Source organism: Chrysochloris asiatica, unplaced genomic scaffold (genome assembly GCF_000296735.1).
Source record: "Chrysochloris asiatica unplaced genomic scaffold, ChrAsi1.0 scaffold00052, whole genome shotgun sequence".
Classification (NCBI taxonomy): domain Eukaryota; kingdom Metazoa; phylum Chordata; class Mammalia; order Afrosoricida; family Chrysochloridae; genus Chrysochloris; species Chrysochloris asiatica.
Window position 1 is genome coordinate 11,737,142 of NW_006408570.1, and position 11,826 is coordinate 11,748,967.

Consider the following 11,826-nt stretch of genomic DNA (forward strand, 5'->3'; position numbering starts at 1 on the left):
AAGCCTGTATAGGCTTTCTGAGGAGCAGCTGGTGGGTTTGAACCACCAACCTTGCAGTTAGCAGTCCATTACTTATCTTAACAGCACCACACTTGGTAAGATAGTAAAATTAAGACACACACACCCCAAAACAAGAAATCAGTCAGCCATTCCTTCCAATTCCTGAATCACTTAGGGAACTCCTAAGTTCTGACCTATTAAATCTGAACCTCTGCAGAGTGCGCACGCACCCTCCATGCACGCCAACTCCTCCCTCGGGGGCAGTAACAAGCGGAGCCAAAATGGCGGCTAGCCGCTACCGGCGTTTTCTTAAGCTCTGTGAGGAATGGCCCGTCGACGAGACGAAACGGGGCCGGGACTTGGGCGCTTACCTGCGGAAGAGGGTAGCACAGGCCTTTCGGGAGGGAGAGAACACGCAGATTGCAGAGCCTGAGGCCTGTGATCAGATGTACGAGAGTTTAGCAAGACTCCATTCAAAAACTATTAAAGCACAAGTACCCTCGCCCCAGAGACACGAGCTTAGTGGCCTGTTCTTGCAAGGTTACAAGCTCATCCTGTCCACAGACACCTTGGAAGAGTTAAAGGAAATGAATAAACACATGTGGAAGAAGCTACAGGAGAAGTTTGCCCCCAAGAGTCCCGAGGAGAAGCCTAAGACCTGGATTCAGTCCTTAATTCGCCCACGTACATAACTGTGTAGTCTTGTATGTTGTCATCCTAAATAAAACCACCCTGGCTTCCCGCCTTCCAAAAAAAATCTGAACCTCTGCAAGTGGGCCCAGGCATCAGTATGTTTTAAAGTTTCACAGGTGGTTTCAAAGTGCAGACAAGTGTGAAAAACACTATCTTAGACCAGGGTTCCTAATTCCAACTGCATATATGAATCAGTGTGGAGGCTTGCCCATTCCCAGGCTCTGCCCCAAACCATTTGACTGCAAATCTCTGGAGGTGGAGCCCTCAGGTTTAATTAAGTTCCCGGGCAATTCTGATGTGTTGAATGTTGACACTGTATTATTTGATTGGTATCTTTTTTAGAAAAGTATATTCCCAGACCAAGAAAATGCAGAAGATAAAGAAGTAAAGAAACATTCTGTTGTTGTTGTTAAGTGCCTTCAAGACAGTTCCAACCCATAGCAACCCTGTAAAGGGTTTCCAAGCAGTGGCTGGTGAGCATGAATCACTGACCTTGCAGTTCTGTGAGAAACATTGTCCATACCAACAAACTCTCAAATAATCCAATCTGTACTTATTTCAGTGAGAGTGAGGTGTTCTTTATTCAATTTTGCAAAATCAGGCACCCAACCCAGCATACATGGGCAGATGTACTGCATGCCCAGCCTGCAAAAAGTTTTATTCCCCTGCCCCGAAAAAGTCCCTCCTCAAGTTCTCCTTCCACTGGGTATAACAAAGTCACATTCTCCTTTCAAGGTCACCTATTAGTCCTTACTGGGAGCATTCTCATTTAAAGTTAATTTCCCCTCACCCCCCCCCACTTCCCCTATTTCCTGGATGGGTGTAGTCTTATTTTAAAGTTCCTATCTGGTCAAACTAGTTCTTTTCCACTGAGCTTTTGTTACTGAATGTGCTACCCCACAAGGCTTCCCTTAGTCCTGAAGATGGACCACACCAACAAAAGTTATTTCTCACAGTTCATATTGACCTTGCAGTCCAATGCATTAACCCGCAGCACCACACCAGGACTTCTAAAGAAACATTCTAGGCGTGTATAGTCATAAATTCTAACTTCTGGGAATAGCAGAAAACCAGGTATCACAAAGTGGATTCTACCTCATGACACATATGTATCAGAGTAGAACTCTGTTCCATAGAGTTTTCCATGGTTGGCTTTTGGGAAGTAGATTACCAGGCCTTTCTTCTGCCTTCAGCCTTATGATTAGCAGTTGAACTTGTTAACTGTTCAAAATACCCAGGGACTCCAAAAAACCTGCTAATTACTTTAGCTGGGGTGGAAATGGGTAATAAGGAAATATGTAAATGAAGGAAGAGAGACTCAGAAGTCCTTAATTTAAAATCTCCACCAAACTCTCTCCAAGCAGTTCTGGGACTTGAGGCTGCACATACTGCAGCATATACACACACACACACACTACACTAGAGGCCTGGAGACACTCTGCCACCATGTGCATCACTGAGAAACCCTTTTATAATTTCATTTTGTCGCTACCTAAGTTAGAAAAATTTTGTTCATCAAACTAGATTTATGAAGTAACAATTACCTCATTTTCCCAGTTTTTCAATTAACCAAAGATTTATATAACTCCTAATCAGAGCTGCCACCAGTGGTACAATGTCCTTCCAGAGCAAAGCAGAGGCAGTGGTGCGTTCTCTCTTTTCATGTTAGAGATCTGGGTTCAATTCCAGGCCAATGTACTTTCTGTACAGTCAACAACCTTCTATCAATAAATGAGTCCTGGGATGGCTCTGTAGTATATGCACTGGACTGACAATCACAAGGTCAAGATTCAAACCACCAGCTAATCCTCAGAAACTCCATACAGAGTCTCTATGAGTCAGGACTGATTTAACCACACTTAACAACAACATGGTGCTGAACAGGTTTTGACAGAGTTTCCAGACTAAGACTAAGAAGAAAGGCCTGATGATCTCCTTCTGAAAACTCAGCCAGTGAACACCTTAGGGATGAAGATGGCCTAATCTCATTGTACATGGGCTCACCATGAGTCTGGCCAACGCTACCTCAGTAGCAAGCAGCAATAGCAGAGCAAAGCAAGGTGGGGTGGGGGGGTGGAGTCGGTTCTGACTCATTGTGACCCTGTATAGGGTTTCCAAAATGGTCTATCTTTCTAGGAACAGAAACTTCATCTTTCTCTCTTGGAACAGCTGGTGGTAGATTCAAACTTCTGACCTTGTGGTTATCAGCCCAACTCATAACCCCCAGGCTACCACGGCTCCTTTTAGCTTAGGTAGAATGACATTTTTCAAATTATTATTTAAGAAATTTAAAATATTTAAATATTCAAGAAAAATTGCTACCTTTTGAAAACTTATGATATTTGATGGTGAAGAAGAAAACAAAATGAATAACAAATGTTCCTGGGGCAACAGATTCAAAGAGAGGTGGGAGAAAGCCTAAGGACAGCGCCACACTAAAATGTGACACTTACTTGTTAGGAATTTTATTCTGCCATTCATTAACAGAAATCCTTTGGCAACTTGGAGGCCTTCTGGACCAAGTTTTCTCACCTTTAAAATGACATGTAAAGTCTAAGGCAGGGTTCTCAGCCTCTTTGTTCTGAGGATTGTCCAGTGCATTAAAGGATGGTCAACAGCATCTTAGCTTCTATCCACTTTTGTGACAATAAAAAAATCTCTCCAGATACTGTTGAATGCTCTCTGTTGTTAAATGCTGTCAAGTTAGGTTTCTCAGGAGTAGCTGGAAAACTTAAACCTCCAACCTTACAGTTCAAACCAACCTTGCAGTGCAGCACATTAACCCACAGCACCACACCAGAACTCTCTAGGGGACAAAGGTTCTATTTGTGAATCACTCACTGGATGAAGATTATTCTGAAGGTCTCTTTTATTTTTAAAAATACACAAATTGTATGCAAGAAGTTGGAGAGATAAGTTTGACATATCAGGGCGCACACACATAAAACAACAAAGATGGGAATGTATGGCATTATCCTGTAAAGCAATGGTTCTCAATCTTGGCTAAACATTAGAATCACAAAAGGAAAATTTCAAAATGCCCATGTCCAGGTCAAACTCCAGACCAATTCAATCAAAACAATGCAGATTGGGCAAAGTTCCCTAGGTGATTCCAGCATTCAGTGGGTCGAGGACCAGGACTGGAGAGTTTATTGTGAGACAGAAATAACAATAAGTCCACTCATCATGTTTCATGAGACTGATTAAACTTCGCTTCCATCATCAACAAAACCAAAAGTTGTGCTAGCATTTTGCAAAGCACAAGGAAACAGGTCATCTTAACCTAGGTCATTCATAAGCTCTCGCTTTTAATGAAACCTACATCCACTCCCTGGAGAAGTACATGAACCTACAGACACCTAAGCAAAGTCAAAAAGGCAAACATGTCTAGAAATGTGTACCCATTCACCCCACAGATCCTCTATTCCCCACAGTTATTGATCTGAAGCTATGTCAGCCATCTTCTCCAAACCATAACTATGAGTTCCATTCATCCAGTTCAACAAGACAGTGTCTGTTCCAGCTTATCAAATGAATGACAGTCACAAAAAGGAAATGTGTGCATTCCTTGGAAGGGGAAGATACACCCTGGACTCATTACTAAGTGAAACCAGTCAGTCTGGCCCTGGTTAGAAGAAGACTAGACAACACGTCAATGAATCAAAACTACTATCAGTCTGCTTTGACATCAACATGACAGAAGTGGTATGAAGAGACCACAAAACCACTAAAGCATCCTTGACTGTTTGCTGGGGACTCTGTGCTGATTAACTTGGTACTCTTTTACGTGTCATCAAAAAAGAGGAAGATCCCCAATGAGATAGACTGACAATGTGGCATTTCAGCAACCATGGCTCAAACATAACAATTGTGAGGATGGCTCAGGATGGGGCAGTGTTGTGTTCTGTTGTGCATGTGGTTGCTATGAGTCGGAACTAACTCAAAAGCACCTAACAACAACAACAACTTTTACAAAGTGCTCAGAGTTACATAAGAAGAAAGTTGTAATATAAAAGTCTGTGTTATGGATTGTATGGTTTCCCCAAGAAATAGGTGCGAGAATCCCCAGGTGCAAAGGTTAGGATTTTAGCACCTATTCCTGGGAAACAATTCAATCCATAACACATACTTTTATATTACAACTTACTTCATATGTAACTCTGAGCACTTTGTAAAAGTTGCTGTTGTTAGATGCCATCAAGTTGGTTCCAACTCATAGTGACCCCATGCACAACAAAACAAAACACTGCCCAGTTCTGCACCATCCTTACAATTGTTATGTGTGAACTCATGGTTGCTGCTGGAATCCAAACCCCTTCATCTATGGCTAGAGTCCCAGTGTGGTACTGTAGGATAAGCACTGGCCTGCTAACCACAAGGTCGGTGATTCAAACCCACCAGCTGTTGCTGGGAAACTACACAGGGTTGCTATGACTCGAAGCACTTAACAACATTACACTTGTGGATTCCAGCCCAACTGGTGAACGTTATCCTATTTGGAAACAGGAGTTTCTTTGTTATATTAATGAACCTATATCTGTGTAGAATGTGTCCCAAACCTAATGATTCTGAGTTATGAAAAGAACAAGGGGTGAGAAGAAAGATGCCAGGTGAAGATTGCATTGGAACCAGGAAATTCTGGAGCTACAGAAGAAGAAATAAACAATGGATCTCCCCTGAATTTGTATTGCTACTCTCCTAACTCCTCTAGCACTCATGGAAGTAGCAGCCAAGAAATAAAATGATGTACTGCATTAGGCAAATCTACTGCACAAAACTTTTTTTTTTTAAGTGTTGAAGAGCAAAGATGTCAACTTGAGGACTAAGGTGCACCTGACCCAAGCCATGGTAGTTTCAATAACCTCATATGCAAGCAAAAGCTGGACTAAGCGAAAGTGAATAAGGAAGACCGTAGAAGAATTGATGCTTTTGAGTTATGGTGTTGGAGGAGAATATTGAAAGTGCCATGGACTGCCAAAAGAACAAACATATCTGTGTTGGAAGAAGTGTAGCCAGAGTGCTCCTTGGAGGCCAGGAGGGCCAAACTTCGTCTCTCACACTTCAGACATATTGTCAGGAGGGGCCAGTAACTGGGGAATGATATCATGTTTGGTAGGGTGAAGGGTCAGAGAAAAAGAAGAAGACCCCCAGCAAGAGAGACTGGCAAAGTGGCAGCATCAATGGGCTCAAGCGTGGCAACGATAGTGAGGCTGGCCCAGGACTGTGCAGTGTTTCGTTCTGTTGTACATAAGGTCAGTACCGACTCAATGGCACCTAACAACAACAACAGTCTCTTAAACTGTGAGAAATAATTTCTGTTTATTAAAGCCTCCACTGGTGGTATTTCTATTATAGCAGCACCCAGAAACTAGGAAAATATACAATCTTATTTATTTTTGTTTTCTGTTATTACCAAATAGAATTGGCAGCCAAGATTTATTGAGCACTTGCTATGTGCCAGACCCTGAGCTAAGCATTTTATATAAATTATTTCATTTAATCCTCACAACAACTGTCATGGATTGGATTGTGTCCTTCCACAATACTGGTCAACTTGTCTGGGCCATGATTCTCAGTAGTTTGGCAGTTACGTAAGGATGTAATCATCCTCCATGCTACCATCTGATATGACCAGCCAATCTGTTATAAGGGGACTAGGGAGGGATGCAACAGTCTTACTCAAGTGATCTGACAGAAGGGAGTGTCCCTGGAATGTGGTCTGCATCACCTTTAATCTTACAAGAGAGAAAAGGAGAAAGAAGTGAGTTGAGAAGAAAGGACTATATCGCCAAGAAAAAAGAGCCACGAGCAGAACATGTCCTTTGGACCCAGGATCCCTGTGCTGAGAACCTCCAAAAAAGAAGGGCCTGCAGATGTTGAAAGGCAACAAGGACCTTTCCCCAAAGCTGGCAGAGAGAGAAAGCCTTGCACAAGGCTTGTTTTACCCTGAATTCAGACTTCTAAACAGTGAAAGAATGCATTTCTGTTTGCTAAAGCTATCTACAAGCGGTATGTCTAACGTAGCAGCATGTGATAATTGAGACAATAACCTAATTAGACAGGTATTATACACCTTTTACAATTGATGAAACTGGGGCTTAGTGAGGTTACTGGACTTGCCCAAGGGCATGCTACCAGCAAATATAGGGATGGGAGTTGGACTCCAAGGTCTGACTGCAGAGCCTAAATTCTTAGCATTATGCAATATGGCTTCATGAGACTTTTATCTGTCAGCTCCTGAAACTAATAACTTTCATATTTTCACAGCAGACTTTTGCCCAAGAGTTTCAAAACACTTCTAAAATGAGTCATATACAGGCTCATACCTAGATATGATGATGTAAATGGAGAAATTCTATACCATTGTTCTCAAAGTACAGTTTCAGACAGACTATCATCAGAATTACATAAAGGAGTTTGATAAAAGACAGGTTCCGGGGCCTATCCCACAGCTACCATGTCAGAACTTGGGACACATAGGAAGGCTCAGAATTTGCATTGTGAACACAATTCTTGGGTGGTTTCTTTGCCCATCAAAGCTTGAGAATCACTCCCCTAGAATCGACACACCTTGGCATTCACAAAGCACAACCTCATGCCAGGCAAAACTTGAAGAAAGAAGATGCATCTCCCCAGAATGATACCACAGAGAAGCAGCAAAGCTCAACTTTCAGAGCGTGAAAAGTCCCAGGAAGGCAATCCCCTAAAGGATCCTCGGATTTATTTAAACATATTCAATTTTAGACATAAACCCACTTACTGGAGTATATCATACTTTACACCGAGACTCCGCCATCCTCTGGAGAGCAGAAATCTGCTTTATTAATATCGCTTAAGCTTTTACTCAAAGCCTTCAACACACGCTCATGTGCACACACGCGTGCGTAGACACACGCACACGTTTCTACGCAAACTTGAGTAAACACTGTGTAACCAGAAAATGAAATTGCTCTCAAATAACCATCATGACTTTTCTTATATGCTCACATTACAATAAAACTCAAAGTGAGTGTTATCAGTAGAGATGGAAATTATAGACCATGCATTCCTCTGCTGGAATGAGCCCTGCGGGACTAGGATTGCATCTTACTCTTCTCTGTATCTCTGGTTCTGGACATGTTGTTGTTGTTAAATGCTGTCAAGTCACTTCTGAGGAGTAACTGGAGGGCTTGAACCACTGAAGCTGGGGTTAGCAGTCCAGTGCTTATCCCACATCAGGGTTCTCTAGTTTGGTGTCAAGCAATAAGAAATGGAAAATAAAGCTTCAAAAGAATTAGAGAACAAATCAGTTACTCAATCAGAAGGAAATCACAGTTCAATTCTTCCCTGCACAGCCTCTGGACAGGATTGTCCAGTCCAACATAAGAGAACAGGGCAGCTATGCTTTAACAACTAACTTCTCTAGCAAAACATCATAAAGTCTTGAAGCCATGCCTCTTTGCATCAAAAGATAAACATCCCCACCCTCTTCATCACACATAAACACGCAACCCAAAGTAAAGTTTAAAATGAAAATTACAATGAAAACACTTTAGAAGAAAAAGAGAGAGAAAATACAGATTATGGTTAAAAAAAACAAAACAAAACACAAAACAATAACAGCATACAACACACCAGGGGCTGGGAAAATATCAGATTTTCATTGTACAGCAAAGATTGTGTTGATTTTTGCTTCATTCTACTATTCATGAGTTTCATATCCTTCCTCACAGTAAAATATCTTTATGCGGCTGCTTTGTTCTCTCTAGTCCCTGTGTGACATGAATATTCACGTACCCACTATAGGCTGTGAATGTACACACGTGCTCTCACACACATGTACGCAAGTCTGTATCATATCAAGGTCAGCCCCTTGGCCCCTGGGTACTCTTGTGATTGGATAATCTCTACACTGCTGCATAATGACTGTTAGAAAGGATACTATTCAAACAGCATCAGGACCACTTTTGAGCAGGGTTGGGTCTCTGGCCACTGGAATAGATCTAAATTGATGTATTCAGAGTGTCTTCCTCAGGCTTTGGCATAGTCTCATCAAATCATAAACAATCAGACCTTGAAAAGACCCTAGAATCATCTGCTTCCAAATCCCACATTTTACAGATAAGGAAATCAAGTTCAAAGTGAAACTGATTGCCCATAATTAGATGATGAGTGGGTCCCTGGGAATCCAACCCAGTTGTCTCTCTACTATTCCATATTGAAACCAATATTTTACTCTTAATAGATAGCTAGCTGGCAGTGTACCAAGAAAATTAATCTATGGTTCTCTCAGTAATGAATGCAAGATCTAAATTCAATTTCTATAAATAATTGCCAATTTTTGTTACACTTCCCGAATGCTGGACTCCAATAATCAATATTATAATAAATGAGTTCTAGCTCTTCTTTATTTGTGACCCACTTGTTTTTTTAAGTGCTAGTGACAAAAGGGAATAAAACTTGACAGAAAAGTGAGAGAGACTTTAATATTCAGGAAATTCACACTGGATATTGCCTGTAGTTATGGACTTCCAACCCTGCCCAGACTGGAAGAGGAATGCCCTCCTACCCAGTGCTTCTCCAGTTTTAATGTTCATATGAACCCAACAAAAAGCATATTATGATTCAATAGGTAGGGATGAGACTGGAGATTCTGCATCTCCAACAAACTCTCACTCAGGTGATTCTGATGCTCCTGGTCACAAGACCACATGTTGAGTAGAAAGATTCTCTAAAGTAACATCCACGGTCACTGAAGCATCAACTCCATACAAAGAAAACTAGATGGCAAAGACTGAGAACCCTGTCAGCAGCCCTAAAAGCAATGCTTACAATGAAGAGGGTTGTTGTTGTTATTAAGTGACATCAAGTCGGTTCCAACTGATAGTGACTCTGTATAGCGTTTCTGAGGAGCTACTTGTGGGTTTAAACTGCTGAGCTTGTTTGTGGTTCACAGTCCAGCACCACATCAATGAAAAGGATAGAACTGATCAGTAAAAATTAATAGAATAGGTAAATATATAGAGACCAAAGACTTCTTGGATGGTACAAGTAGTGCTTGGCTACTAACTGAAAGGTTAGTGATTCAAATCTACCCAGAAGAAAGACCTGGACATCTAGTTCCAAAAAATCAGCCACTGAAAATCCTATGAAACACAGTTCTTCTCCAACACACATACGGTCACCAAGAGTTTGAATCAATTCAATGGCAACTGGTTTGGTTTGGGTTGTACAGGCTAAAATTTATTTGTAGTTACCAAGGGAAAAAGGGTAGAGGAAAGGAAAAGCGGGACTAATTGTTTAGGTGACACTAAGTTTCTGTTAAACTTTGCAAAAAGATGAAGATGATAATTTAAAAACATAAACGATTACTGTCACAGAATTCTACATGTGAAGAATATTGAAATGACAAGTGTTTTATTAATTACATGTTTACCACAATAAAAAAAAAAAAAAATTAGTCACCAGCTGTAAAAACATGAACCAAACCATTCTTCCAACAGCAGTTTCTTTATTCCTCTGTTGGGTTCATTGCAAGGGGCACACAGGACTCAGACACCATACTTACAGTCTGGAGATTTATTAGGGAAGTGAACATGTTACTACTCAAGGTCAGAAATGCTCAGGACATAGTTGTTTCAGTCAGCTGCTGATAGATGCCCACAGGACAAACCCTTTACCATAAACCTCAGCCTGAAGGCACACAGTTCTAGTTCTGTGGGTTAGCAAACCTAGTTACCCCACTTCCCCAAAGTCACTCGGCTTGACTTGCTCTGTGGGCTGGGAAGTCCACTGCTCTGTCTTGTGATTTGGTTCTTGGTCCTGCTGCTGCTGCTCCTCCGCCACTCCTCCTGTACCACAGCTTTCTGTCCCTGGGTCAAGGACATTCAACACCCAGGGATGTCAGGGTCCAAAGGAAATGTTACTCTCTTGGTTCTTCTCTCATGGTAGTAAAACCCTCCCTCCTGCTTCTGAAGTGGTTCCTTTTATACCCATGCTAGAGTTTCAAGTTTTCACAATTACAATGAACTCTGCTAACATCCACAGCTGAATCATTTTATCTGTTTCTTCTCCCACCTTCTCTTACCCAGACTCAGCACAGCACAAATGTTGTTTGGTGGGAATTAAAGACTATGACTAAAAGAGACATTAGCTAATTCATGACACCACACCAGCTAATTAAATAATGGCCTTGGCCTTTAGTCTACTTCATCTAGATGACAATACCAGCAAAGTCCACCATACCATCTTACATGGGGAGTAAGCTATACTTCTGCAGGAAACTCAGCTCAGAGAGACAAATCTGGAAACACAAAGGCAGCAGAGGTTCTAATGCTCTTCATTAATGCTCAGAAACAAGAATAAATGAACCAGACTTCTGCTTTTGGCGGTGGCAGAGACAGAGTCAGGTAGGACAGGCTCCATGGGGGAGGGACTGAAAACCCAGAGAAGCTGCTTTCACGGAACAATCCTAGAACTCTGGATCAAGTATAAGGTGCAGGGTGTCAGTCTCCTGCACCCACCGGTGGAAAAATCATGGTAGAAAGGAAAATATTACAATTTAGGAATGGATCCAGGCACTGGACACTCTCTGCAGTCACCCCACCCAGGATGAGTTCAGAGGGCAGGGCCACAGTCTGACCAGCACAGTGAACCAGCACTAAAACACTGCAGAGATATTTGCAAATGAGGTGTGGGGGGATTCTACACATTTCTTCCTCTTCTTCCCTGTCACACCTTCTCTGCCTAGCCTGGACACCTTTAGGCGGGTGGGCGCGCACCCCCAAAAGAGTCCAGCATTGAGCCCACAGCTTTCCCATAGCACAGCGGGGAAGACCCTCATTGGTTCCACAGCCAGATTTTTTGGCGGCTGCTTATGACAACTGAATGTGGGTCCCAGCCCTAAAGTTAACTTGTACAGGAGACTTTACTTCTGCCTACCAGCAAGAAAAGAGCAGGGCTGGCCCAACAGACAAACCATATGAACAATCTGTAAAATCCCATCATAAAAGGGCACAAGTAGGAAGAGCAGAGCCGCAGCCAAGCGGAGGCAGTGACCCAGTGCTAGAAGCCACAGAGCTGTGCATCTGGAGGGAGAGGTGTGACCAATTTTTCATCTTTCACTTTTCACATATCTTTCCTCTTCATTCAGAC

The 11,826-nt window shown here is 42.1% G+C and overlaps 1 pseudogene; it reads left to right on the top strand.

Annotated features, from left to right (window-relative positions):
- Positions 1-281: 281 nt before the first annotated feature.
- LOC102827011 lies at positions 282-692 on the top strand (annotated as a pseudogene).
- The last annotated feature ends 11,134 nt before the right edge of the window (positions 693-11,826 follow it).